Below are 26,343 nucleotides of genomic sequence, written 5' to 3'. Positions count from 1 at the left end.
TCAAGAAAGGTATGGAACACTTCCCTAGAAAGAGAATGAAGTTACCTTTTGATTCTATTATTAGAACAAATTATGATGTTGACACTTCGTCTCTTGATAATACTTGATATACACTTTCTGCGCCTAGCTGAAAGGCGTTAAAGAAAAGCGCTTATGGGAGACAACCCATGTTTTTACTACAGTACTTTTGTTTTATATTTGAGTCTTCGAAGTTGTTATTACTGTAGCAACCTCTCCTTATCTTAGTTTTGTGCATTGTTGTGCCAAGTAAAGTCGTTGATAGTAAGGTTCATACTAGATTTGGATTACTGCGCAGGAACAGATTTCTTTGCTGTCACGAATCTGGGCCTAATTCTCTGTAGGTAATTCATAAAATTATGCCAATTTACGTGAGTGATCCTCAGATATGTACGCAACTTTCATTGAATTTGAGAATTTTCATTTGAGCAAGTCTGGTGCCTCAATAAAATTCGTCTTTACGAACTGTTCTGTTTTGACAGATTCTGCCTTTTATTTCGCATTGCCTATTTTGCTATGCTTGATGGATTTTTCGATTCCATTGACTTTCAGTAGCTTTGTGCAATGTCCAGAAGTGTTAAGAATGATTGTGTCACCTCTGAACATGTAAATTTTAATTGTGCACTAACCATCTAATGAGTTGTTTTGAGTTTGGTGTGGAGGAAGTTTTCAAGGATTAAGAGAGGAAGATGATACAATATGATCAAGGAGAGTGAAAGCTCTAAGCTTGGGGATGCCCCAGTGGTTCACCCCTGCATATATCAAGAAGACTCAAGCGTCTAATCTTGGCGATGCCCAAGGCATCCCCTTCTTCATCGACAACATTATCAGGTTCCTCTAGTGAAACTATATTTTTATTCCATCAGATCTTATGTACTTTGCTTGGAGCGTCTGTTTGTTTTTGTTTTTGTTTTGTTTGAATAAAATAGATCCTAGCATTCTTTGTGTGGGAGAGAGACACGCTCCGCTATTGCATATGGACAAGTATGTCCTTAGGCTTTACTCATAATATTCATGGCGAAAGTTTCTTCTTCATTAAATTGTTATATGGTTGGAATTGGAAAATGATACATGTGGTAATTGCTAAAATGTCTTGGATAATGTGATACTTGGCAATTGTTGTGCTCATGTTTAAGCTCTTGCATCATATACTTTGCACCTATTAATGAAGAAATACATAGAGCTTGCTAAAATTTGGTTTGCATAATTGGTCTCTCTAAGGTCTAGATAATTTCTAGTATTGAGTTTGAACAACAAGGAAGACGGTGTAGAGTCTTATAATGTTTACAATATGTCTTTTATGTGAGTTTTTCTGCACCGGTTCATCCTTGTGTTTGTTTCAAATAAACCTTGCTAGCCTAAACCTTGTATCGAGAGGGAATACTTCTCATGCATCCAAAATCCTTGAGCCAACCACTATGCCATTTGTGTCCACCATACCTACCTACTACATGGTATTTCTCCGCCATTCCAAAGTAAATTGCTTGAGTGCTACCTTTAAATTTCTATCATCTATCTTTGCAATATATAGCTCATGGGACAAATAGCCTAAAAACTATTGTGGTATTGAATATGTACTTATGCACTTTATCTATTATTAAGTTGCTTGTTGTGCAATAACCATGTTCCTGGGGACGCCATCAACTACTCTTTGTTGAATATCATGTGAGTTGCTATGCATGTCCGTCTTGTCTGAAGTAAGGGAGATTTACCACTAAAATGGTTAGAGCATGCATAATGTTAGAGAAGAACATTGGGCCGCTAACTAAAGCCATGATCCATGGTGGAAGTTTCAGTTTTGGACAAATATCCTCAATCTCATATGAGAAAATTAATTGTTACTACATGCTTATGCATAAAAGAGGAGTCTATTATATGTTGTCTATGTTGTCCCGGTATGGATGTCTAAGTTGAGAATAATCAATAGCGAGAAATCCGATGCGAGCTTTCTCCTTAGACCTTTGTACAGGCGGCATAGAGGTACCCCTTTGTGACACTTGGTTAAAACATATGCATTGCAATGATATTCCAGGTAATCCGAGCTAATTAGGACAAGGTGCGGGCACTATTAGTATACTATGCATGAGGCTTGCAACTTGTAAGATATAATTTACATAACACATATACTTTATTACTACCGTTGACAAAATTGTTTCTTGTTTTCAAAACCAAAGCTCTAGCACAAATATAGCAATCGATGCTTTCCTCTTTGAAGGACCTTTCTTTTACTTTTATTGTTGAGTCAGTTCACCTATCTCTCTCCACCTCAAGAAGCAAACACTTGTGTGAACTGTGCATTGATTCCTACATACTTGCATATTGCACTTGTTATATTACTTTGCATTGACAACTATCCATGAGATATACATGTTACAAGTTGAAAGCAACCGCTGAAACTTAATCTTCCTTTGTGTTGCTTCAATACCTTTACTTTGAATTATTGCTTTATGAGTTAACTCTTATGCGAGACTTATTGATGCTTGTCTTGGAGTACTATTCATGAAAAGTCTTTGCTTTATGATTCATTTGTTTACTCATGTCATTTACATTGTTTGGATCGCTGCATTCATTACATATGCTTACAATAGTATGATCAAGGTTATGATGGCATGTCACTCCAGAAATTATCTTTGTTATCGTTTACCTGCTCGGGACGAGCAGAAACTAAGCTTGGGGATGCTGATACGTCTCCGACGTATCGATAATTTCTTATGTTCCATGCCACATTATTGATGATATCTACATGTTTTATGCATACTTTATGTCATATTTATGCATTTTCCGGCGCTAACCTATTAACGAGATGCCGAAGAGCCAGTTGATGTTTTCTGCTGTTTTTGGTTTCAGAAATCCTAGTAAGGAAATATTCTCGGAATTGGACGAAATCAACGCCCAGGGGCCTATTTTTCCACGAAGCTTCCAGAAGACCGAAGAGAAGACGAAGTGGGGCCACGAGGCGGCACCACACTAGGGCGGCGCGGCCCAGGTGCTGGCCGCGCGGCCCTAGCGTGTGGGCCCCTCGTGACTCTCCCGACTCTGCCCTTCCGCCTAAAAATAGTCTTCGTCGCGAAACCCCAAGTACCGAGAGCCACGATAAGGAAAACCTTCCAGAGACGCCACCGCCGCCAATCCCATCTCGGGGGATTCAGGAGATCGCCTCCGGCACCCTGCCGGAGAGGGGAATCATCTCCCGGAGGACTCTTCACCGCCATGGTCGCCTCCGGAGTGATGAGTGAGTAGTTCACCCCTGGACTATGGGTCCATAGCAGTAGCTAGATGGTCGTCTTCTCCTAATTGTGCTTCATTGTCGGGTCTTGTGAGCTGCCTAACATGATCAAGATCATCTATTTGTAATGTTATATGTTGTGTTTGTTGGGATCCAATGGATAGAGAATACTATGTTATGTTGATTATCAATCTATTACCTATGTGTTGTTTATGATCTTGCATGCTCTCCGTTATTAGTAGAGGCTCTGGCCAAGTTTTTACTCTTAACTCCAAGAGGGAGTATTTATGCTCGATAGTGGGTTCATGCCTCCATTAAATGCAGGACGTGTGACAGAAAGTTCTAAGGTTGTGGATGTGCTGTTGCCACTAGGGATAAAACATTGATGCTATGTCCGAGGATGTAGTTATTGATTACATTACGCACCATACTTAATGCAATTGTCTGTTGTTTGCAACTTAATACTGGAAGGGGTTCGGATGATAACCTGAAGGTGGACTTTTTAGGCATAGATGCATGCTGGATAGCGGTCTATGTACTTTGTCGTAATGCCCAATTAAATCTCACAATACTCATCATATCATGTATGTGCATTGTCATGCCCTCTCTATTTGTCAATTGCCCAACTGTAATTTGTTCACCCAACATGCTATTTATCTTATGGGAGAGACACCTCTAGTGAACTGTGGACCCCGGTCCATTCTTTTAATCGAATACAATCTACTGCAATACTTGTTCTACTGTTTTCTGCAAACAATCATCATCCACACTATACATCTAATCCTTTGTTACAGCAAGCCGGTGAGATTGACAACCTCACTGTTTCGTTGGGGCCAAGTACTTTGGTTGTGTTGTGCAGGTTCCACGTTGGCGCCGGAATCCCTGGTGTTGCGCCGCACTACATCTCGCCGCCATCAACCTTCAACGTGCTTCTTGGCTCCTACTGGTTCGATAAACCTTGGTTTCTTACTGAGGGAAACCTACTGCTGTACGCATCACACCTTCCTCTTGGGGTTCCCAACGGTCGCATGTTGTACGCGTGTCAGTATTGATGTGATCTATTCCCCCTTTCATAGCCTGTCGGTGACGGTGTGCATGCTATGTTAGTACTCGGTATAATTGTGTTGGTCTATCATGCACTCTAAGGTTATTTAAATATGAATATCGAATGTTGGGGAGCTTGTTAACTCCGTCATTGAGGTGCTCTTGTAGCCCTACACAATTAATGGTGTTCATCATCCAACAAGAGAGTGTAGAGTGGTTTTATTATGTGATCATTGTTGAGAGTGTCCACTAGTGAAAGTAGGATCCCTAGGCCTTGTTTCCAAACATCGAATCTCCGTTTGTTTACTGTTTTGTTACATGTTTACTCGCTGCCATATTTTATTCAGATTGCTATTACCACTCATATACCTCCATACTACTAGTATTTCACTATCTCTTCGCCGAACTAGTGCACCTATACATCTGACAAGTGTATTAGGTGTGTTGGGGACACAAGAGACTTCTTGTATCGTGATTGCAGGGTTGCTTGAGAGGGATATCTTTGACCTCTTCCTCCCTGAGTTCGATAAACCTTGGGTGATCCACTTAAGGGAAAACTTGCTGCTGTTCTACAAACCTCTGCTCTTGGAGGCCCAACACTGTCTACAGGAAAAGAAGCGTGAGTAGACATCAACATCTCTGGAAGGTTTTCCGTATCGTGGCTCTCGGTACTGGGGTTTTCTCGATGAAGACTTTTTATAGGCGGAAGGGCAGGTTTAGGGGCGTCACGAGGGGCCCAAACAACAGGGCGGCGCGGGCCCCTCCTTGGCCGCGCCGCCTTAGTGTGGCGCCACCTCGTGGCCCCACTTTGTATCTCCTTCGGTCTGCTGGAAGCTTCGTGGAAAAATAAGACCCTGGGCGCTGATTTTGTCCAATTCTGAGAATATTTTCTTTGTAGGATTTCTGAAACCAAAAACAGCAGAAAACAGCAACTGGCTCTTCGGCATCTTGTCAATAGGTTAGTGCCGGAAAATGCATAAATATGACATAAAGTGTGTATAAAACATGTGAGTATCATCAATAAAGTAGCATGGAACATAAGAAATTATAGATTCGTTTGAGACGTATCACTGTGTTGACTTTGTTTTGGAAACGCTTTACAAAGAAAAAGAGAAAGTTGTTTTCATAGTACCGGAAGGGTACGGGAAAGTTTTGATGACCATATGGAGATGGTCGGAAAGGAAATAAAAAGGGTTACCCCCATCCTAGTGTTTTATGTTGTAGAACTCTTTTGAAGGATCTTCTTCAAAAAAGATATAGATATGTCATAGGGTATCGTTTGAAGTATCTTCTTCAATAAATATATAGAGATGTCATAGAACCTCCTTTGATGTATCCTCTTCAACAAAGTTGTAAAGATGCTATATCCACAAGAGAAACTATTTCTCTTTCACATGGTATATCCACAAGAGAAACTGCTTCTCTTCTTCATGCTATATCCACAAGACAAATTAGTCTTTCCCTCTTGTCATCTTAGATTAGCACTTGTTATCTTGCACTCTTGCAAAGTACCTTCTTGATGGTTTGCAAGTACAATTCCAGTGTACTCATGACTTTGTCCCTGGCTATTTACTTGGCCAGACTTGAAGGATTTCGACAAATGAACAAGGATTTGACGATGTCTATGCGAGCTATTAACATTCTCCCAGTCAGTTGCCTATAGGGTTATGGCAGATGACTTGGGCTTTGCATTTTTGAAGTGATTCCGCAACTCTGGTGATTTAGTTAGGCCCTTCGTGGCTATTATGTAAAGATTGGTCATGTGACCTCATTGTAATTTTCTTACCGTTTTGTAATGGATGGTGTAACTTTGATATATGTTCGGTTATGTGTTCACGGCGCATTGAACATGGGATCGTGAACTGTATACATAATGGGTATTTCCGACAGCTAGTCCGGGGTCCCAACAGATCTGGTATCAGAGCCATCCTGACTGTAGGAGACCTTAGTTACCATGGACGTTAGTTAGGAAACAAGTACTTGGGAAAAAATATTTACGAAACAAATTCTTTCTTTAGTCGAAAGCATAGCTTCTACTCCTCTTATTTCTTCAAAACTTCTAAAATTCTTATCTCGCCGCTTTATAAAAATGTTCAAAAATTCTTACTCTATTGTCTAATCCACTTCGAACCTACATATTGGACGATGTCCCCAACTCAGACCGAAGACTCGAACTCAGACATGGATCAATACCTCAAGAACACTCATGTATCTCCAACAACTATTGAAGGTTGGATGCCAACCCATCCGTACGCATATAGGGATGATAACATCATGTCTTTGGTCGTCACCAAAGTATGTCAAAGATTTGACCTTGTTCCTCCGTGGACTTGCACTTTTGCAGTCGTCAGGGATCAAGTTCTCAGTCCTTGACTAGTAATTTTTAGGCCTGCCACCAGAAGTTGTCAACTTTGGAAGTACCTCAAAAGCTACCCCTCTGAAAACCTCACATCCTCGCGATGCTGAGACCCCAAGTTCTACGCAGTTTTCGCCTACACCTCAACATCGATGAGTCACCACCAGGCCTGTGTCACCACCAACTACTACAAGGGTCCTTGTTGAAGCGGATGTCAGCCAGACGAAGACATCAACATATGTGACCAGCCCCAAACCTATAGGATGGATAGGACAAATTCAGTCGCTTTGATTGAGCTACCCCCACGTATTAGGTATCCCTAGATACTTAGAGTGCCTTGTTTGGTGTGATGATTGCTTGTAGTTCTCTAGTGTGCTGCCTTGATTGACCTTTATCTGATTGTTGCGTGTATATTTTTCCTAGTCTCTCGGTCTGAGAAACACCCTTAGTGTGATACCCCCGCGTAGGAAGCCTCCTGAAGATGTTTTCACCCTCATCTACCTCGCCGATATAATGCTAACTGCTAGTTAATTGGATAAGTTAACGAAAGGCTCTAACTCTTACCCCGTTAGCAGTTGTTTTTCAACCGTCAGAAAAAATAACCCAGACCCCTATCTCCGCTTATTACTTCCAAGATCAGCTGAAGCATCTCTACTACACCAAGAAAGAAGAAGCCCGTACCTTCAAGAGTGACTGCACCTCTGCAAGAAGCCATACTAATTTGGTCTAACCTTGGAGCATAATCGGGCTAACCTCGAGGATAGCTTCTTGAAAACCACCCTCCTACACATCGTCTAACAAACTGAGAGTACAATAGCATCAAAGCCAAGCTACATCACATGGTTCAAGACTCAAGATTAGCTGTAGTCTACCCAACCACTTCTTGACTGGTATAAGTCAGCACCGACCCTCAAGCTCAAGATTGTCTCCGACGACCTTTGTTGTTGCATCATATGGATACCAACCAGGAGTCTCATTGACTTACTAACCTACCGCTCGTTATATGGTTTAGTTAACACTGTGAGTTCCTCTTGAAGCTGTGAACTACACACCGCCCCCTGAAGATGTTCGACTCAAGAAGAGAGATTGATGACTTCTTCGAAAGCGCCCGACGAGACCCATGGCAGAAGCTCTGAGTTCTTCAGAACCCCCGTTGAACAATCTTAAGGGTGGAAGACATCGTCTTCCACTAAAAGTTTAAGCTAACTCTAAAAAAATTTCAACCCTACTAAAGCAACATTTGGGATGCACTAACTCTCCCAGAATCATGGACTCCTCTACGACTGTTAGGAAGCTATAGGTCTAACACCCGCATAGAGTAGTCAACCTCTTCAAGGAGCTTAACCTCGGCTGAAAATCCATCGTGTCTCCCTGAAGCTGAAGCTACAACCTTGTCAACGGCTTCGCATCTACAAGAAGATAAGTCTAACTTCAGTAAACTTTGAAAACCCCTCTAGTTCTATGCTTAGTAATCTCGGGAAGAGATTATTTTAAGGGTGGAAGATCTGTCACACCCCAACTTTTGAAAACGTGATAAATTAGGTGGAACAAAAACTTTTTCTATAGACTAATTAGATGAATTGCCTTGATCTGTCTGTGATAATGAATTTCCTTGATCTGCTGGTAGATGAATTGTCTTGATTTGCTTGGTGAGTTTTCACTTGAACTACCCCTAAAAACAACACCTCTAGTGATAAAAAAGCAAATCACCTAACAAAACACATGTGTGGCTTAGGAAAAGTTGTTTTCCATTTTTCTACATCAAACCCTTCCACCGATGGCAACATGTGTGTGCCTACTTAAAATCCCTCCTTGTGGTATAATCTAGCTCAACCCATCTTTGATTCAAAACTTGGAATCATCTACCCCTTACTACATCCTTCTCTTGTACCCTAGTCAAAAACCCTCAGGCATCCCAATTTTGGCTAAGTCCTAAATCTGTTTTCATGTTCCATTTTGGAACCCGTGGATTAAGCTACCTCTTGTCATCTAAGGCAATGCACCTGGTCCTAGACCTGCTTTGCCATGAGCACTCCCCAACCATGTCCTTGCCTTGAACCAGATCAATCATATGCCCACTTATCCTTGATGGTTTTCAGGCCAAGTCAACAGTCTGTTTTGGCAGGCTTAAAAGATTCAAACCTTGGCAGTTGATCTCTAAGCACCCACAACTGTTATGGGTGACCTCAATTCATGGATCTTCTCTGTGCAACACCTTCTTCAACTTCCACATCTTGCATGTCCCCTTCTACCCTTGCAACTCTTTTATTCACTTGATCTTGCACCCTATCCAAAGTTTAACCTTGAGATAACTTCCTCCACTTTTACCTCCAGTTTTTTTCTTTAATCTAAGTAATCTCCACAAAACCAGGTGTGTAAATGATTGCTACATAATGTAGTAATCATATACCGTTGAGATCATATCCCCCATTTTTATTCTTACTTATTTTAGTAATTTTTTCCAAAATCCTATTCTTTTTCTTCTCTAGTTTTAACCCTAAAACTACTTCTAGATTTATTAAAGCTTTTCAAAATATTTCTTTAATTAAAACAACGAAATGAAATGGGTTTTGTTTATCATCCCATTTCTACCAAGTACTTATTTCTAAAACATTACTTTCTATTTTCCTTTCCTTCTTAACAAAAGGCTTGTTTACCGTACTTATACCATTTCTTGTTTTTCTCTTGCTTATTTTACATTTGAGAAAACTCTACCTTACTTGAGAAAGTAAGTAGAACATTTTATCCTATGTTCTACCTAACCTCTCTCGAGATTTTCAAAATCCATTTCAATTGCATTCCTCCCCATTTGTCCCTAGACAATTGAGGTGTTTCAAATACCTTTCAAACAAATTTTATTTCAAATGGCAACTCTTGCACATCATATGCACATCTATGATCCACCACATAGTATCCCCTCATCCCCCATTCATGATCGATAAGATGATCATTTAACACCTTCAAATGAATAGTGTCCCATGTTCATCTCTTTTTCTTTGAAGATTCTCATAAACCTTTCTCTATTTTAATCTTGTGACTTGTCCTCATCTTCCCCTTATCTAGCTCCCCTACATGATCCTTTTTGAAAACACATTGGCTCACCCTTGGTCTCATATTTGTTAGTTGATGTCACCATATTCATCTTTGGTATTGTATGATTATTTCCATCACTATCCCTCTAAACCTTGGATTCTTTGTCACTTGTACGAACCTATTTTCTTTGCATAACACAAGTGGTGTCGTGTGTCTTGCATAGGCACTTAAAAGCCATGTGTCTCATCTTGTTTTGAGTAGTTCAAGTCACAAATCTTGTGGCGGCCATCTCCAAAATGGCATGCACATGAAACCTTGTACACCACCATCACCATCATCTCCTTGGCACAAAACCATCAAGCAACAAATGTCATCGTGGTGCATATCAGCATCACACTCCTCCATCTCTATCTCTTTTATATTTTCATATATGTAATATCCCAGGATTTTGGGTTACCAAAAGAGAGGAAACATAGGTGTGCATAGCATTCATGCATAGAAAATCCAGGGAATTTTCGCGCTTTAAAGTAAAACAATCACAGTAACTGAAGTTTCACTTGACCTTGGTGGAATTGAATTAGTCCTCAACGTGAGTGCGATAAATTTTGGCATGATCTTTGTTGAACTATTTGGTTTTGGGGGAAACAGTTTGAATTCAGTTCAAATATGGATAATAGAGATTCAAATATGAATAATAAAAATTTAAATAAGAATTGGAATTGCCGTGAGATCAAATACAAATTGATAATTTAAAACAAATAAATGAATTAAACTTTACAACTTTTATCATCCAATTATGTACAAGTCACATAAATAGAAATAGAGAAAGATTACAAAAAGAAAAGAAAAGAAAGTCCTAAATCTAAATCTTCTCAATGTTCCAATCTCCATTTCCTGCAAAAGAAAACAACTATGTCAGCACCCGGATTTTTAAGTCCGGATGCCTATTATGTCATTCATCGCAATCCCAGGAATATTGTTGTTGCGAGGCATAATAGTTAAGTATCATAGTCATCATTCATTACAAACCATATTGTCTTACAACTTGAATCACATGATCCATATTACACGAATAGTTGATCTATTGATCAACGAACAAACACAAGTTCATAGCGGAAGCGTAAAGATAAATGGACTCTCTAGTCCACAGGCCAATGCTTGACGTTGGAAGACTCCTAGTTGCCGTAGGCGTCCTGCTGGTCATCTCCTTGGTAGTTCTGTTCATCTTCATACTCTGGCCATTTAAATAACCAGGGACAAAGCCGTGAGTACTTTAAGTACTCGCAAACTAATACTAGTGTAAGTGCTAACAATTCTAGTAAGGGGTGCTAAGCTCTAGTTTATTGGCATAAAGCCAATTTTAGTTCACAAGTATTTGAGAAAAGACTTATTCATGTGCTAACTAACTCAAGTGGGAACATTAGTGTCATTCCCACCATTCAAGTGGTGATTCCAAATCAAGTCACCACTTCACCATTCATTTCACCAATATTTTCAAGAATCTGACATCGGAAACTGTATGGCCTTTCCAACCGTCTGTAACCGTCGACTCGGCTATTCGAATAGATTTACACTCTGCAGAGGTTGCACACTTGTGCCACAACATTTGATTTCATCCGTCGGGATTACCCCGAATCATCGTAACACAGTACGCGGATCATCAACCATAACCTTTCACTTACAAACCCTAGTATGAGCACCTCTCCCCATGAGCTTGGCCTCCCAGTGAAGACCAACTGTCAACCTGGGAACTGCACAAGGCTTGGCCGTACAATTCACCTCAATTCACATCATTTCTCAACAACGGAGGCAGCCTCGGCATAACCCCTATGATGTGTGTTCAGAGGGAACCCATACTAAGATGCATAAATTTCCAGTTAAGCCCTACCCATAATCAGGTATTGTGGGGGTACTCAATATTGGAAAGGTATCGCATTCAAACAAATATGAGTTTTATCAAAAATCACCATCTTCTCCAAGTGATATTCACCTTCAAAATTCATTCAATGGAATGACTCATGATTCCAAGGTTTCAAATTCATTTCAAATCACATGTTCCCATCTAGAGTAGTCAAGTTTTAGTATTTAGCACTAGCACTAATCATGAGGGGTGCTATCTTGCTTGGCTAGCTTTGAGACTAACTTTGCTACTCTAGTAACTTTCTTTAACTTAGACCAAAGTTAACTATAAAACTAACTCTTTGAATAAACAAGTAAAAACTTGTAATGTAAAAACTTGGGATAGGCTTGTGGTAAGAAAGGTAAGACTAATGGTGCCTTGCCCCAAAGGGCTTTGCACTTTGCAAGAATATTAGCTTGCCTTGGTAGTGGTCAAAGTTCTCCTCTTCCTCCTCTTGGTAGCAACCTTCTTCCTCCTGGTATTCTCCGGTGCTAGCGTCTAAATTTGAATACGAGGTATGATCACTCAACCAATTCATTGGCTATTCTAATCATCAGATATATTCACACAAATTATTCTAAGTCTATACCTAATAATAAAGAAAATAAGGCTTCTTGTTGGTCCGTCTTTCATTGCCCATAGAATTGACACAAATTACCCACCTATACCACCCGTAAGTAAAAAAACGTTTCAAGTTCTTTTGTTTTATTTTTCGCCTAACCCTTCAGCACATTGGTTCAGTAGCAGTCCCGGTTAAATTCCAGTAGCACTTCTGATCCCAAGAGCACTCCCGATAGAATACGTTAAGGATACTACACCCACGAGGCCACGACTCTGTTTCAGCAGGGTAGAGATAATTAGGTTTCGCCGCGCAGCCGCCGGCAACGGGCAACAATTGTGTCGAAAGTCGAAACCCACGGTCACAGGACATCTTCTTCCTCTGCTCTATCCTCTAGGACGACAGGCCGCCTCCAGCCGTTCTCCCGGCCACCGCCGACAGCCGCGTTCGCCCGCCGCAGCGAACGACTTACAGGCCAAGGACCAGTCGACAGCTTCTTCTACTTCCCATCCACCTGCTTGCAACGCGCGGCCGACTGCTTCGGCGCATCGTTGTCAACAAACTGCCACGTCCTCGCCCCGCGCGGCTGCAGCCCCTGCCATTGGGCCGTAACATCACCATCTTCATTGGCACGCTGATCCTTCGCCATCACGGCCGGCGTGTTCTGGAGCATAGCAGGCCTGGCGGATGTTGGCGTCACGGTCACCGTCGCCTTCGTGGTGTGCGCCAGCCTGGCGAGAGGAGCGAGGTACCCGGCTAAGCAACGAGCGAGCTGGGCTTGATTAATATTTTCCATACTTGGAACTTGCTAATGCATGTCCACCCGTTGGTTTGAAACCAAATAGGAACGATGATGGAGCTCGCACTCATGGCGGAGGCTGATGAGCACGAAAAGCAGCTCATATTGAGTCGACGCTCATGGCCAAGGACGATGAGCAGGGCAGGACAAACAGCTGGGACTGTGCAAGGGTTGCAGCTATGCGGGTGTCCTGTAGTCTGCTTAGAATGCGTCATAGCTTGATTGTTCGGCAAAGGCAGGCTCCACCGCTTCTGTACGTGTCCATGTTGTGCTACGGATTGAAGGTTGTCTCGTGTTCATCCTCACCTCTCTCAGGAAGATGGTTTCTTGTTGTTGAGAAATCTCATGGTAGGTGGAAACTCAATATGGCTCACTGCTGCATATATACCTCTATCCGAAAAATATATGATATTTCAAAGTGTAATAAATTTTGACAAAAAAATTCTACATGTAAGAGCATCTCCAGCCGCGTCCCCCAAACCGCGCCGGATTGAGCGTTTGGGGGACGTGTTTCGTTCGTGCCGCCTTTGGGGGACGTCGCTCCCCAGCCGCGTCCCACAAACGCCGCCCCCAAACATTTAAAATACTTTTTTTGACATTTTTATTTTAATTTCCACAAACTAATACATAATTGGGAACGTGGTTTTCCACAAACTAATACATAATTGGGAACGTGGTTTTCCACAAACTAATACATAGTTTGAACCGTCGTGGACACAAATATAAAATTTTGCAAAGAAACTAAACCTAACTAGGCCGTGCATCGAAGGTTTCCTGTGTTCGCTGCTAAGAAAGAACACTCAAGGGCACACCCAGTCACCTAAACTGGAAAATCCAGCGGGAGGATGGTGCCCTTGTTGGTTCTACCGATGAGGCGAACAGGAAGAAACCTCTGTGCAAGTGTTCGCTGCGAAGAAAGAACACTTAGTCGTCCTCCTCGTCGGTGCTGTCGCCGTGGTAGTCCCGGTGGCACCGCGTCTCGTCGAAGACCTTGACGCTCATGTCCTTGTCGCCGAAGTAGGAGAACAGGAGGATGAAGTCGGCTTGGAGGCTGTGGTGCCGCGCGAACTTCTCCCAGCCGATGTTGAGGTACATCTTGCCGCGCGCGTCGTAGATCACGTCGACGATCCACCGGTAGTAGCCGCACGCAGCCTCCCGCAGATGCATCGTGCGCGGGCGATCGTCGCCGGCGACGTAGTTGGCGAAGGAGTCCGGCAGCCTCTGGATGCCGCGCGGGTCGCCCTTGAGGACGAGGACGAACTCGAACCGCACGTCCGGCTCCACGTCCATCTCCGACGATGATGAAGCCGACGGCGAGCGTTCAGCTCTGCCGCGGCCACGACCACGGCCGCGAGGTCGGCCTCCGCCTCTACCGGACATAGCACCGAGTCTTGTTGAGATGGTGGCGGCTAGGGTTTGGGAGAGAGGCGCTAGGGTTTGTGTGTGAGAGGGACGATGAGAGGCGGCCCTTTTATAGGCCGGAGGGAGGCGGGGGAGCGGTGGCGCGCATTAACGCCGGCACGCAGAGCTAGGCGCGATGGGACGCGTCGCTGCGTCGCTGCGGGAACTGCACCGTCGCTGCGTCGCTGCGGGAACTGCACCGCCAATAACTTCCGTCGCGAGGTAGGCGACGGTTAGGTTAAAAATTTATTGTGCCGCCGACGAGCCCGCCACTCCCCGCCTCGCTTTTCGTTGTGTCCGGCGTCCTCGGTGCGTCCCCTGTGGGACGGGGACGGGCTCGGGGCGCCGGACACCGTATGGGGGCGCGCCGGACAAAAAAGGGCTTTGGGGGACGCGGCTGGAACGGTTTTTTTGTCCGGCGCGCCCCTAATCCCTTTGGGGGACGCGGCTGGAGATGCTCTAAATCTCCACAATATATGTGTGTTCGTCAAGTTTCGGCAAACCGATTTTTTTTTCTAGGATAGCACTTGCTTTGCATTAGAACAGAAAATCATGGAGTGGTTGATTTTTCTTACTCTATCTAATTGCAAAAACTATGTACGAAACTAGGGATGTGCCTTCCTCCACCGTTGTGATTGTTTTAGTATAGCATAGAAAGCTTAGATGCTAATCCTGCGGATGTCCGCGTGTTGAGGCGACAGCGCTTCCACTCGTCAAAGTTGCCAGAAAAATCCACTGGTGCATCCGAAAGCTTTCACATTTCTTCGAAAAAATTGCAATCCACACTATATACTAAAAGATCTGACGTTTCACGACAAGTTAGCTCCGCGGGACTAAAATTGTTAGGTAAGGGGAAATTGAGGGTGTTATTTGGGGCAAAATTTAGGTCACACCAACGAGGTTCTTTGAAATTTAATATTTTTTCTTTTCCGTTGTAGAAAACTTCACGGTATTTTTGCAGAATAAATAAGATTGCATATGAGGGAGTTGGATTTCAATCATCCGGTGCAACGCACGGGCAAATTTACTAGTACACACTTAATACAATTAGGTGCATTGGTTTTCTTTAATAAGGAAAAATAATTCCTCTCATTACATATGTAAATGATAGTTTCCATATAGTTCTCGAGAAATAATTTCCTCTCATTGAATCTTCTTAAGATTTAATTTCTCAAACAATCATACATGATATCATGTTGACCTAAGTCAACCATTCATCATCATCATTTGAGAAAATGATTTAAATGAGGTAGACCACCTCATACCCTTTAATAATGCCTATTATGATTTAAAATCTCCAAGTATTTCATGTGAGAGTATTTGACCAGTGGTCCAACTTCATATGAGAGTACTTGGGACAAGATTTAAATGAAGTGAAAGACTTCATATAATTTGCATAATAGTTTTGGACAATATCACTTAAGTAAACTATCCATATAGTCCATTATTTAAACTAGGGCATGATCATACAAGGTGACCACAACATATTTTTATAGAAACAATTAGTATAAGTTAAATGTGAGCTATTGGAGTTGGAATTAACTAAATATCATATTTGGTTGATTTTTAAGATTTATTTGAATGTGCAAAAGTCCCTGACTTAATATTTTTGTCACTTTAATTCTACAACAGATCTCACAGTGAGACCAGTGGCAAGTTGTAGATCTTTTCAGTACCATTCCAACAACATCAAATTTGCTAAATTTGGCCAAGCCAAACAGATTCTATTTAATTTCAAAGTTAGGTCCAGTATTGAATTTGATTTGAAATTTATTAAACGAGATTTGAATAAAAGGGCCGGCGGGAAATGAACTTGGGCCGAAACAATTCAAAACAGAGAAATCCAGCCCAGCTGCGCATCTCGTACGAGTGGGGTTGCTGACAAGGTGGGGCCTGCCTGTCAGTGACTCTTTAAACCCGAAATGGTATGGATCAAAGCGGTGCGTTGGATTAAAACGAGATCCAACGGCCGAGGGTCGTCGTCTCCTCCGACGAGAGCCTGATGGTCTGGCGGCGAGCCTAGGGGGTTGGAGGCTAACCAGTGGTCCGGCGAGCGGCGGCGAGGTTCAGGGCGAGGTTGTCGATGACGGTGAAGCAGCCTGTAGCAGTGGCGGAGCTTGGGGCGGCTCCAATCGACGGCGATTCCTCCAGGGCTTCCGTGGCTCCGAGCTTGCGATTGCGGCGACTCCGGCGATGATCGAGGTAGCTAAAGTGGTGAGGAGAGGCAGTGAAGGATGGGGAGCGAGGTGGTGTGCTCCATGGCGTCCAGGGGACGCGCTATTTATAGAGGAGAGGAGGTGCTGTGGGGTAGGGTTGGGGTCGACATGGGCGCGGCGGTTCCGGTGAGCTAGGGAGCTAGGCGAGGACGCGGCACTGTTCTGCGGTTCTTGGCGAAGCGTTTGGCGGCAACAGCGCGGTCGGGCGGCGTCGGATTGAGTCGCATTGCTTCCGTGTCTGCCGCGGTGGCTGCGGGATTTGCTCATCGTCTCCGGCGGCGGCGGTCCAGGGTTCGTGTCAAGCGCGTGTCTGGCGCGTCCGCGGTGGCACGGCGATTCTCAACGTGCTCAGCAGGGGTCCAGGGCTTGCGCGTGCTGGCGAGGCGACGTGTGGCCATAGGGTGTCTGTGGCGTGCGCGTGTGCGACGCGAGCGGCATGCTGGCCGATTTGGGCGTGCGATCTCCGGCGGTGGTCGTCGTCGTGCTTGGCAGTGGCGTTGCTAGGAAGGGGTAGGGAGGCACGGTGGCGAGCTAGGGAAGCAGGGCCAGGATGGTAGAGGAAGCAGAGAAGAGGGGGTGCGGCATGGTGGTGACATGGCCGGCATGGCCATGTCTTTGCCTCCTTAGGGTTTCTCCTAGGGCTCCTATACATGCATGAGTGAGAGAGGGAACCAGGGGACAGGGTGGAGTAGTTTGGGGCAGTAGGTTGGCTTAGTGCACTATTTGAAATAGTGTTTGCAATTATTCCATATTTGAAATTTGCAAATTTTGCCCAAATTTGGTTGAGCTTAAATGGATTCAAAATTTGAAAGTGGTGAATTTGGTTAAGTTGCAGATGACCAGAGACAACTATGTGTGGTGGTGGAATTTAAAAAATCAAAGAATAGCAAAATTTGACAAAGTGAGATTGTTGCTCATATTAAAAAGTCTCAACTTTGCATGAGCATAGAATTTGATCCAAGATGATTTTGGCATGGTGGTCTTTACCAAAGTTGTTCAACTTGATGTGCTCTTGGATGAGGTGCAAAGAATTGGGGAAGTTTAGTTTGAAACATTTGAATTTCAAGGGTTCAAAGTAGGGATCATACTATAAATGGCAGATTTGACCATTATCATATGTGATCCCAATTTGAGTTTGAATTTGATATGTTTTGTGTTTCTTTTATTCCAAAAGTTGTAATAAGTGTTTAGTAACATAATACAACTAATGGTGATGACCAAAATGGTCTAGGGTCAAGATTTGCAAAAATGGCATAAACCATATGTGAGGGTTTTAGGGTTTTATTCTTATTTGATTTCTTTCTCTTTTTGATTTATTTTGTTTGTGATCTTCACTTGATCACATTAGGGTTTTAGGGTTTATCACATAAACATAATAACAATCATCATGGCATATCACTCAAATGCACAAGTCCTATGCATGGCACTATATGCAAATAAAAGTTTTTGTTGGCTCTGAATTTTGAATCTCTGGAATTCTTCTAACTTTCTTTTATTGAAATTTGGGATGTTACAAACCCTTCCCCCTTACAAAAGATCTCGTCCCGAGATCTAAAAGAAAGTTAGGTACTAAAGAGATCTGGTACTCCTTCTTCATGAAGTCTTCGCGTTCCCAAGTGGCTTCATCTTAAGTATGGTTGCTCCACTGAATCTTCGGGAACTTGATGCTTCGGGTGCGGTTGGTTCTGTAAGCTTCCTCCAGGATGCGAATCGGCACTTCGCGGTACGTCAAGTCCTTGTTGATATCCACCGATCGATGATCGATGTTCTTGAATACTTCGGTCTTCTCAGGGACTTCAAGGCACTTCCGGAGGAGTGAGATGTGAAACACTTCGTGCACAGCCGACATTTCTTCGGGTAGCTCCAGTTGATAAGATACTTTGCCTCGGCGACTCAGAACTTTGAAGGGTCTGACATATCGGGGTGCGAGCTTTCCTTTCAGCTGAAATCTATGCATTCCTTTTAAGGGGGATACCTTGAGATAGATCAAGTCTCCAATCTCGAAGGTCATTTCTCGGCGTCTCTTGTCGGCGTAGCTCTTCTGTCTTGATTGCGCCGTCTTGAGGTACTCGCGGATCTTGTGAAAGAACATCAGGTCCAAAAACTTGGCTTTCTTCAACTTCCGACCAATTGAGAGGGGTACGACATTTCTTTCCGTACAAGGCTTCAAAGGGGGCCATCTGTAAGCTGGCTTGGTAGATGTTGTTGTAAGAGAATTCTGCGTAAGGCAGGCAGTCTTCCCACTTGGATCCATATTCCAGTACACATGCTCTCAGCATGTCCTCCAGTATCTGGTTGACTCTCTCAGTCTGTCCATCGGTCTGCGGATGATAGGCGGTGCTGAAATTCAGACGGGTTCCTAGTCCTTCGTGCACTTTCTGCCAGAATCTTGAGGTGAATTGTGATCCTCTATCTGACACTATCGACTTCGGGGTTCCGTGCAGGGCGACTATTCTGGAGATGTACAGTTCAACTAACTTTGGGCCTTGGTATGTGGTCTTGACGGCGATGAAATGGGCTACCTTGGTCAGTCTATCGACAATTACCGATATTGAATCATTGCCTTTGCTGGATTTGGGCAAACCTTTTATAAAGTCCATTCCTACGGAGTCCCACTTCCATTCTGGAATCTGCAGTGGTTGTAGCAGTCCTGCGGGTCGCTGATGTTCCGCCTTGAATCGTTGACAGATGTCACACTTGGCGATGTAGCTGCCGATTTCTCTCTTCATTCCATGCCACCAAAATTGCTCCTTCAGGTCTTGATACATCTTGGTACCTCCGGGGTGGATTGAGTAAAGGGTGTCATGGGCTTCTTTCAGGATGACTTGCTTCAACTCTGAGTCAGATGGTACACAAAGGCGTCCTTTGTACCAAAGAACTCCGGCTTCATCTACGGTGAATCCTGGTGCTTTTCCGGCGGCTATCTGGTTCTTGATTCCGTCGATGCTAGCGTTTCCTTTCTGGGCTTCCTTGATCTGACTAACCAAGGTGGGTTGGAGTTCTATGCTGGCTAGGAATCCTTCACTAACAAGTTCCAGTCTTAACTGTTCAAACTCTTGAAACAGGCTGGGTTGCTCGATTGCGATCATGGAGTTCAACTGACACGGCAGTCGACTCAAAGCATCCGCTACCACATTGGCCTTGCCGGGGTGGTAGTGAATCTCCATGTCGTAATCCTTGATCAATTCTATTCATCGGCGTTGCCTCATATGCAGCTCCTGGGGTGAAGATATATTTCAGGCTCTTGTGGTCGGAGTAGATCTCGCATCGATTACCCATGAGGTAATGACGCCAAACTTTCAAGGCTAGGACAACGACTGCGAGCTCTAAGTCATGGGTTGGATAGTTCTGCTCATGTTGCTTCAGCTGTCTTGAAAGGTATGATATCACTTTGCCTTCTTGCATCAAGACACATCCAAGACCAATCTTGGAAGCGTCGCAATAGACGTCAAAGGGCTTGGTGATGTCCAACATGATCAGGATTGGGGCTGAGGTTAGTCTACGCTTGAGTTGTTGGAAACTCTCTTCACATTTGTCAGTCCATTCGAACTTCTTGTCCTTCTTCAGCAGTTGTATCATTGGTCGAGAGATGCTCGAAAAGCCTTCTACAAATCTGCGGTAATATCCGGCTAATCCAAGAAAAGCGCGGACCTCGGTTTGGGTGGTTGGGGCTTGCCATTCTGTAACGGTTTTGATCTTGGCGGGATCTACGGCAATTCCTCCTGCAGACAAGATATGTCCCAGGAATCCTACTTCCTCCAACCAAAACTCACACTTGCTGAACTTGGCATACAACTGGTGGTGTCTAAGGGTTTCTAGGACAGTCTCCAAATGCTGTTCATGTTCCTCTTCGGACTTGGAGTAGATGAGAATGTCGTCGATGAAGACAACGACAAACTTGTCCAAAAATTTCATGAAGATCTTATTCATGAGGTTCATGAAATAAGCGGGGGCATTGGTTAATCCAAAAGACATGACGTTGTACTCATACAACCCATATCTGGTGGTAAAGGCAGTCTTTGGAATGTCGGTGGCGCGAATCTTCAGCTGGTGATAACCAGTCCTAAGATCTATCTTGGAGAAAACTTTGGCTCCGGTCAACTGATCAAACAGGTCTTATATCTTGGGTAGGGGGTATTTGTTCTTGACGGTGACATCGTTAACACTACAAGGAAAAGCCTTATTGCCGGCGCACCAAAAACGGCTATTGCCGGCGCACTAGAGCCCGCCGGTGGGAACAGGCCGGTGGTAATGAGTTACCGCCAGCGCACCAACAGGTGCGCCAGCAGTAAGATGAATTATCCCCGACGAACCAGGCTTGGTGCGTCGGCGGTATGTTTTTTCGAAATTCAAAAGAAAGCCAGATCTAGATCTAGATCTAGATCTGGATCTAGCTCGGGTTCATCTAGCTCGGGTCCTTAAAAACAGTGGCCGTGCGTTGCCTTGTCGTCGTTGCCGCACCGGTGTAGGAGGAGGAGAATGAGGCCGGAGGTGGTGGTTTAGGAGGAGGAGGAGGAGGAGGCCGGAGGTGGTGGTGGTTTAGGAAGAGGAGGAGGAGGAGAAGATGGCCGGAGGTGAAGGTGGTGGAAGAGGAGAAGGAGAAGGCGGAGATGGAGGTAGAGTCCCGAGGTGGAGGAGGTTACCGGAGGAGGTTACCGGAGGAGGAGGAGTTCACCGGAGTAGGAGGAGGTCACCGGAGTAGGAGGAGGTCACCGGAGTAGTAGTCGTCTTCGGAGGCCGTCGGCATGAGTATTGCAAGGAGAAGAGTAGGAGGGAAAGAGAAGAAGGGGGAGAAGTGAGGAAGGAGAAGAGGGATGAGGGCCGGCTTGACTATATAGTGTGGGTTACCGCCGGCGCACCAAGTAGGGTGGTGCGCCGGGGGTATTTTTTATTTTTTTCACCCAAATCTTAAATCTCAAAAAAGTCCTGTTTCTGTTTTCGAAATGACGAATCCATTTTTTCTCCAAACGGCCATAGGCCGTTGAATTTGAATAGGAAATTTCGAGTAGATCAATTTTGATATAAAAAAGTTTTTCATCGGAGGTCGTATGCAACCAGAAATCCCGTTTTACCGAAACATGACGCCATTTTGCATAATACATGGAAATTCAAATTTTCAAGTTTTCACTAAAACTAGATCACATATTACATGGGCATTTCAAAGGATTTTATTTTTTGAATTTTCTATTATTTTTTCGAAAACTGAAAAGGCGATTCCCCGGGGGGGGGTGGAGAGAAAAATCTAGGCAACTTACCCCCGGCGCACCTCTATGGTGGTGCGCTGGTGGTAAATTTTCTACCACCGGCGCACCACCATAGAGGTGCGCCGGGGGTAAGGTACCCAAAATTTGGGGTTCCGACCAGATCTCTTCGAATTTTATCCCTGGCGAACTAATTTTTTCTGTGCGCCGGCAGTATAGGTCCATCGCCGGCGCGGCGGAAAAGGGGTGCGCCGGCAACACTTTCCACCGGTGCACGTGCAAGGTGGTGCGCCGGCACATATTGCCTCGACCTATAGGCTTTTTCCTAGTAGTGTAAGCTTACGGTAGTCCGTACATAAACGAGTGGCACCATCCTTCTTGTCCACAAACAAAACTGGTGATCTCCAGGGGGATGCACTAGGTCGAATCAAACCTTTGGCTAACATATCATCGATCTGCTTCTTCAGCTCCACAAGCTCTGTTGGGTTCATGCTATAGGCTCTCTGGGCTATAGGTCCAGTTCCGGGGATTAACTCGATGATGAACTCGATATCCCGATCCGGGGGCATACCGGGTAGATCATCCGGAAACACATCAGGGTATCAACAAACGACCCTAATTTGATCCAGAGTTGGCTTGGCTACACTTTGGTTGCAGGTGAATTTTTTGGGTAGTCTTTCAGAGACATGTTCTACTAGGATACCGGTGCTGCTAGTCATGGTGATGGCTTTCTTGGCACAGTCAATCAATCCATAATGTTTTGACATCTAGTCCATTCCTAGTACAACTTCCAAACCTTTGGTTCCCAGAATGATCAGATTGGCATAAAAATCTACTTCATGGATTTTGATGGGTACATTTTTGCAAAATTTTCTGGCTTTGGTGGTTGATCCGGGAATTTGAACTATCATAACATGCTTCAAACTGATAGGTTGAATTTTACTTGTGGATGCAAACTCTTCGGTGACAAATGAATGAGATGCTCCGGAATCAAACAACACTCTGGCAGGGATGGAGTTGACAGAAAACATACCCAGTACAACATCTGGTGCTTCCTGGGCTTCTTCAGCGTTCATGTGGATGAGACGGCCGTTGCGGTTATTGGGGTTGTTGGGGGCGAACTTCTTGCCGGTGGAGACACGGCGTTGCTGCTGAGCAGGTGTAGCGGTGTTACCTGCGAGCTTGGCGAGCCTCTTGGGGCACTCGTTGGAGTAGTGTCCCACGACACCACACTCATAACAAGTGATGGTGGCCTTGTCCTTGGTTGCAACGGGGATGGCGTTGCTTCCGGTCCTTGGAGCGGTGTTGGTGTTGTTGTTGTTGTTGTTGTTGTTGTTGTTGGGGGCTCTGGGCGGAGCGCGGTTGAAGCTGTTGTTGTTGTAGTTGTAGTAGTTGTTGTTGTTGTGGCCTCCTGGCCTGGAGTTTCCTCCACTCCGGTTCTGATAACCGGGGCGTGAAGTCTGCATCTGGGACTTGTTGTTGTTTTCTCGGAGTGAAACCTCCGCTTGAGCTGGGGCGATACTTCGGCGTGTTGCTAGGCCCACTATGGTAGATCATGCGGCGTTTGCGGTTCTCATTGGCTTGGTTCAGCTTGCCCTCCATCTGGATGGCAGAATCCACTAAGGTTTCAAGGTCGGCGAAGGGGATGTTGACGAGGACAGTCTGCATCTCATCATGCAGTCCGTTCAGGAATCTCTCCTGCCTCTTCTCGGTGGTGTCGGTCTCGTCAGGGGCGTACCTTGACAGTGTAAGGAACCTGTCGCGGTATTCTACCACCGTCATGCGACCTTGCTTCAGTTCGCGGAACTCATCCCTCATCTTCTTGATAAGACCCGGGGCACATGGTACTTGCTGAACTTGAGCTTGAAATCTGCCCAAGTCATGAATTGAGCTCCGTTCATGGCACGGGTGCTAGTCCACCAGGCTCGGGCTGGTCCGGCGAGATAGTAGGTTGCGAACAAGACCATCTCGTTGGCTTCTACTCCGGCTACCTCCAAGTTGTTCTCCATAGTCTGGAGCCAGTCGTCGGCGTCGAGTGGTTCTTCAGTCTTGCTAAACACCGGAGGGTTGGTGTTCTGGAAGTTCTTGAGCTTGGATCCGGGATGGTCATGATTTCCATGGCCTTGGTTGGCAAGGTTTTGCAGTGCTGCGATCTTGGCTTGGCGTTCAGCTCTTTCAGTCTCCCTGTCAGCCATCAGGGTTTGCACCAATTGCATCATGGCATCATTGTTGGTGCGATTGGGAGGGGCCATCTGAATATAGAGAAGATCATGAGATAAGAGGGAAATTTCTATGGTTTATTTTGAGTAAGTTCATAAAATTCGAAACTTGTAAACTTTTCATGACAAACACAACATTCATTCATTCATTCAACACACATTACAAACTACACTTAACACTTCCCATGGTTTTGAGAACCATTCTCTCATGCTACGATACAACGGGCGGGATACAACTCACACCTACATAAGTGATCTAGTGCAACTACTCCTCATCCTCGACATCGATCGGGACGAAGTCATCGGGTCCTGCCTCCAGGAACTCGTAGTCCTCCTCCTCGGTGAACTCGTCCTCCTCAAAGTCGTCGTCGTCGCGCAGGAAGGCTCCTCCTCCCTGAAGGTCGATACCTTCATCGTCGTCCTCCATCTCTCGCAGCTGATCCTCCTGAGCCTTGACAGTGGCCTCAAGAGATGCTATCTTGGCGCGAAGGCGCACAATCGTAGCGTCCTTCTTGGCATGCTGCTGGCGAAGGGTCTTGCGGTCGTTGTTGAGTAGCTTGATCGCCTCACCCTGCTCGATGATGTGAGCGTGGGCCTGGTTCGCGTAAACGTGGGAGGCGTCCAGATCCTTCTAAGTCTGGTAGAGCATGAAGTCAAGGTGCTCAGCATGGTGCCTCAACTCCGGGTGCGGCTGCAGCTCCATGGGCACTCCCATGGCATCACGCCTCACGAGATGCGCGAAGCGAGAAGCGAGGAGGCGCACCACATTCTGTCCACAGAGACGCGCAAGTGCCTCCTGAAGGCCACGTGCGAGTCCGTCGAGCCAGTTGCTCTCGCAGAAGGAGAAGTGGATCCTCTCCGAGGTGGGAGGCTCCATCTTGCCCCTCAAGTCAGCAGTGATCACCCACTGCAACTCTCCTCCAGGCATGTCATCCAACTGAATCCCATGGAACTCGGGGTGTGGGCGTCCAAGGAAGTCCGAGATGACGTTGAGGTCGTGCTCGAAGATCAAGCTTCCCCCGTTCCCAAGCTGATAGAACTTGGTGTTGATGGGTTCATTCGGCTCCATCTGAAAGCAAAATGGATGAGTAAGTTAGAGAGTGAACAAGTGTGGCAAAATTTTAAGTAGATTCAAATAAGAAAGAGCATGATTCATCAAATTTTGAAAAAGTCTCAAAGACAAGAGGGTAAGTAAATTTTTACAAATAATCTCTTCATTTGATTTCAAAGTTAAGTTTTTCTGAACGTCCATTCTAACTAGGGTCTTCTAAGGTCAAACAATGGCTCTAATACCAACTTGTCAATACCCGGATTTTTAAGTCCGGATGCCTATTATGTCATTCATCACAATCCCAGGAATATTGTTGTTGCGAGGCATAATAGTTAAGTATCATAGTCATCATTCATTACAAACCATATTGTCTTACAACTTGAATCACATGATCCATATTACACGAATATTTGATCTATTGATCAACGAACAAACACAAGTTCATAGCGGACGCATAAAGGTAAATGGACTCTCTAGTCCACAGGCCAACGCTTGACGTTGGAAGACTCCTAGTTGTCGTAGGCGTCCTGCTGGTCATCTCCTTGGTAGTTCTGTTCATCTTCATACTCTGGCCATTTGAATAGCCAGGGACAAAGCCGTGAGTACTTTAAGTACTCGCAAACTAATACTAGTGTAAGTGCTAACAATTCTAGTAAGGGGTGCTAAGCTCTAGTTTATTGGCATAAAGCCAATTTTAGTTCACAAGTATTTGAGAAAAGACTTATTCATGTGCTAACAAACTCAAGTGGGAACATTAGTGTCATTCCCACCATTCAAGTGGTGATTCTAAATCAAGTCACCACTTCACCATTCATTTCACCAATATTTTCAAGAATCTGACATCGGAAACTGTATGGCCTTTCCAACCGTCCGTAACCGTGGACTCGGCTATTCGATAGATTTACACTCTGCAGAGGTTGCACACTTGTGCCACAACATTTGATTTCATCCGTCGGGATTACCCCGAATCATCGTAACACAGTACGCGGATCATCAACCATAACCTTTCACTTACAAACCCTAGTATGAGCACCTCTCCCCATGAGCTTGGCCTCCCGGTGAAGACCAATCGTCAACACAGGGAACCGCACGGGGCTTGGCCGTACAATTCACCTCAATTCACATCATTTCTCAATAACGGAGGCAGCCTCGGCATAACCCCTATGATGTGTGTTCAGAGGGAACCCATACTAAGATGCATAAATTTCCAGTTAAGCCCTACCCATAATCAGGTATTGTGGGGGTACTCAATATTGGAAAGGTATCGCATTCAAACCAATATCAGTTTTATCAAAAATCACCATCTTCTCCAAGTCATAT

The sequence above is a fragment of the Lolium perenne genome, unplaced genomic scaffold (genome assembly GCF_019359855.2).
Source record: "Lolium perenne isolate Kyuss_39 unplaced genomic scaffold, Kyuss_2.0 unplaced13, whole genome shotgun sequence".
NCBI lineage: Eukaryota > Viridiplantae > Streptophyta > Magnoliopsida > Poales > Poaceae > Lolium > Lolium perenne.
Note: the sequence above shows the minus strand (reverse complement) of the source record.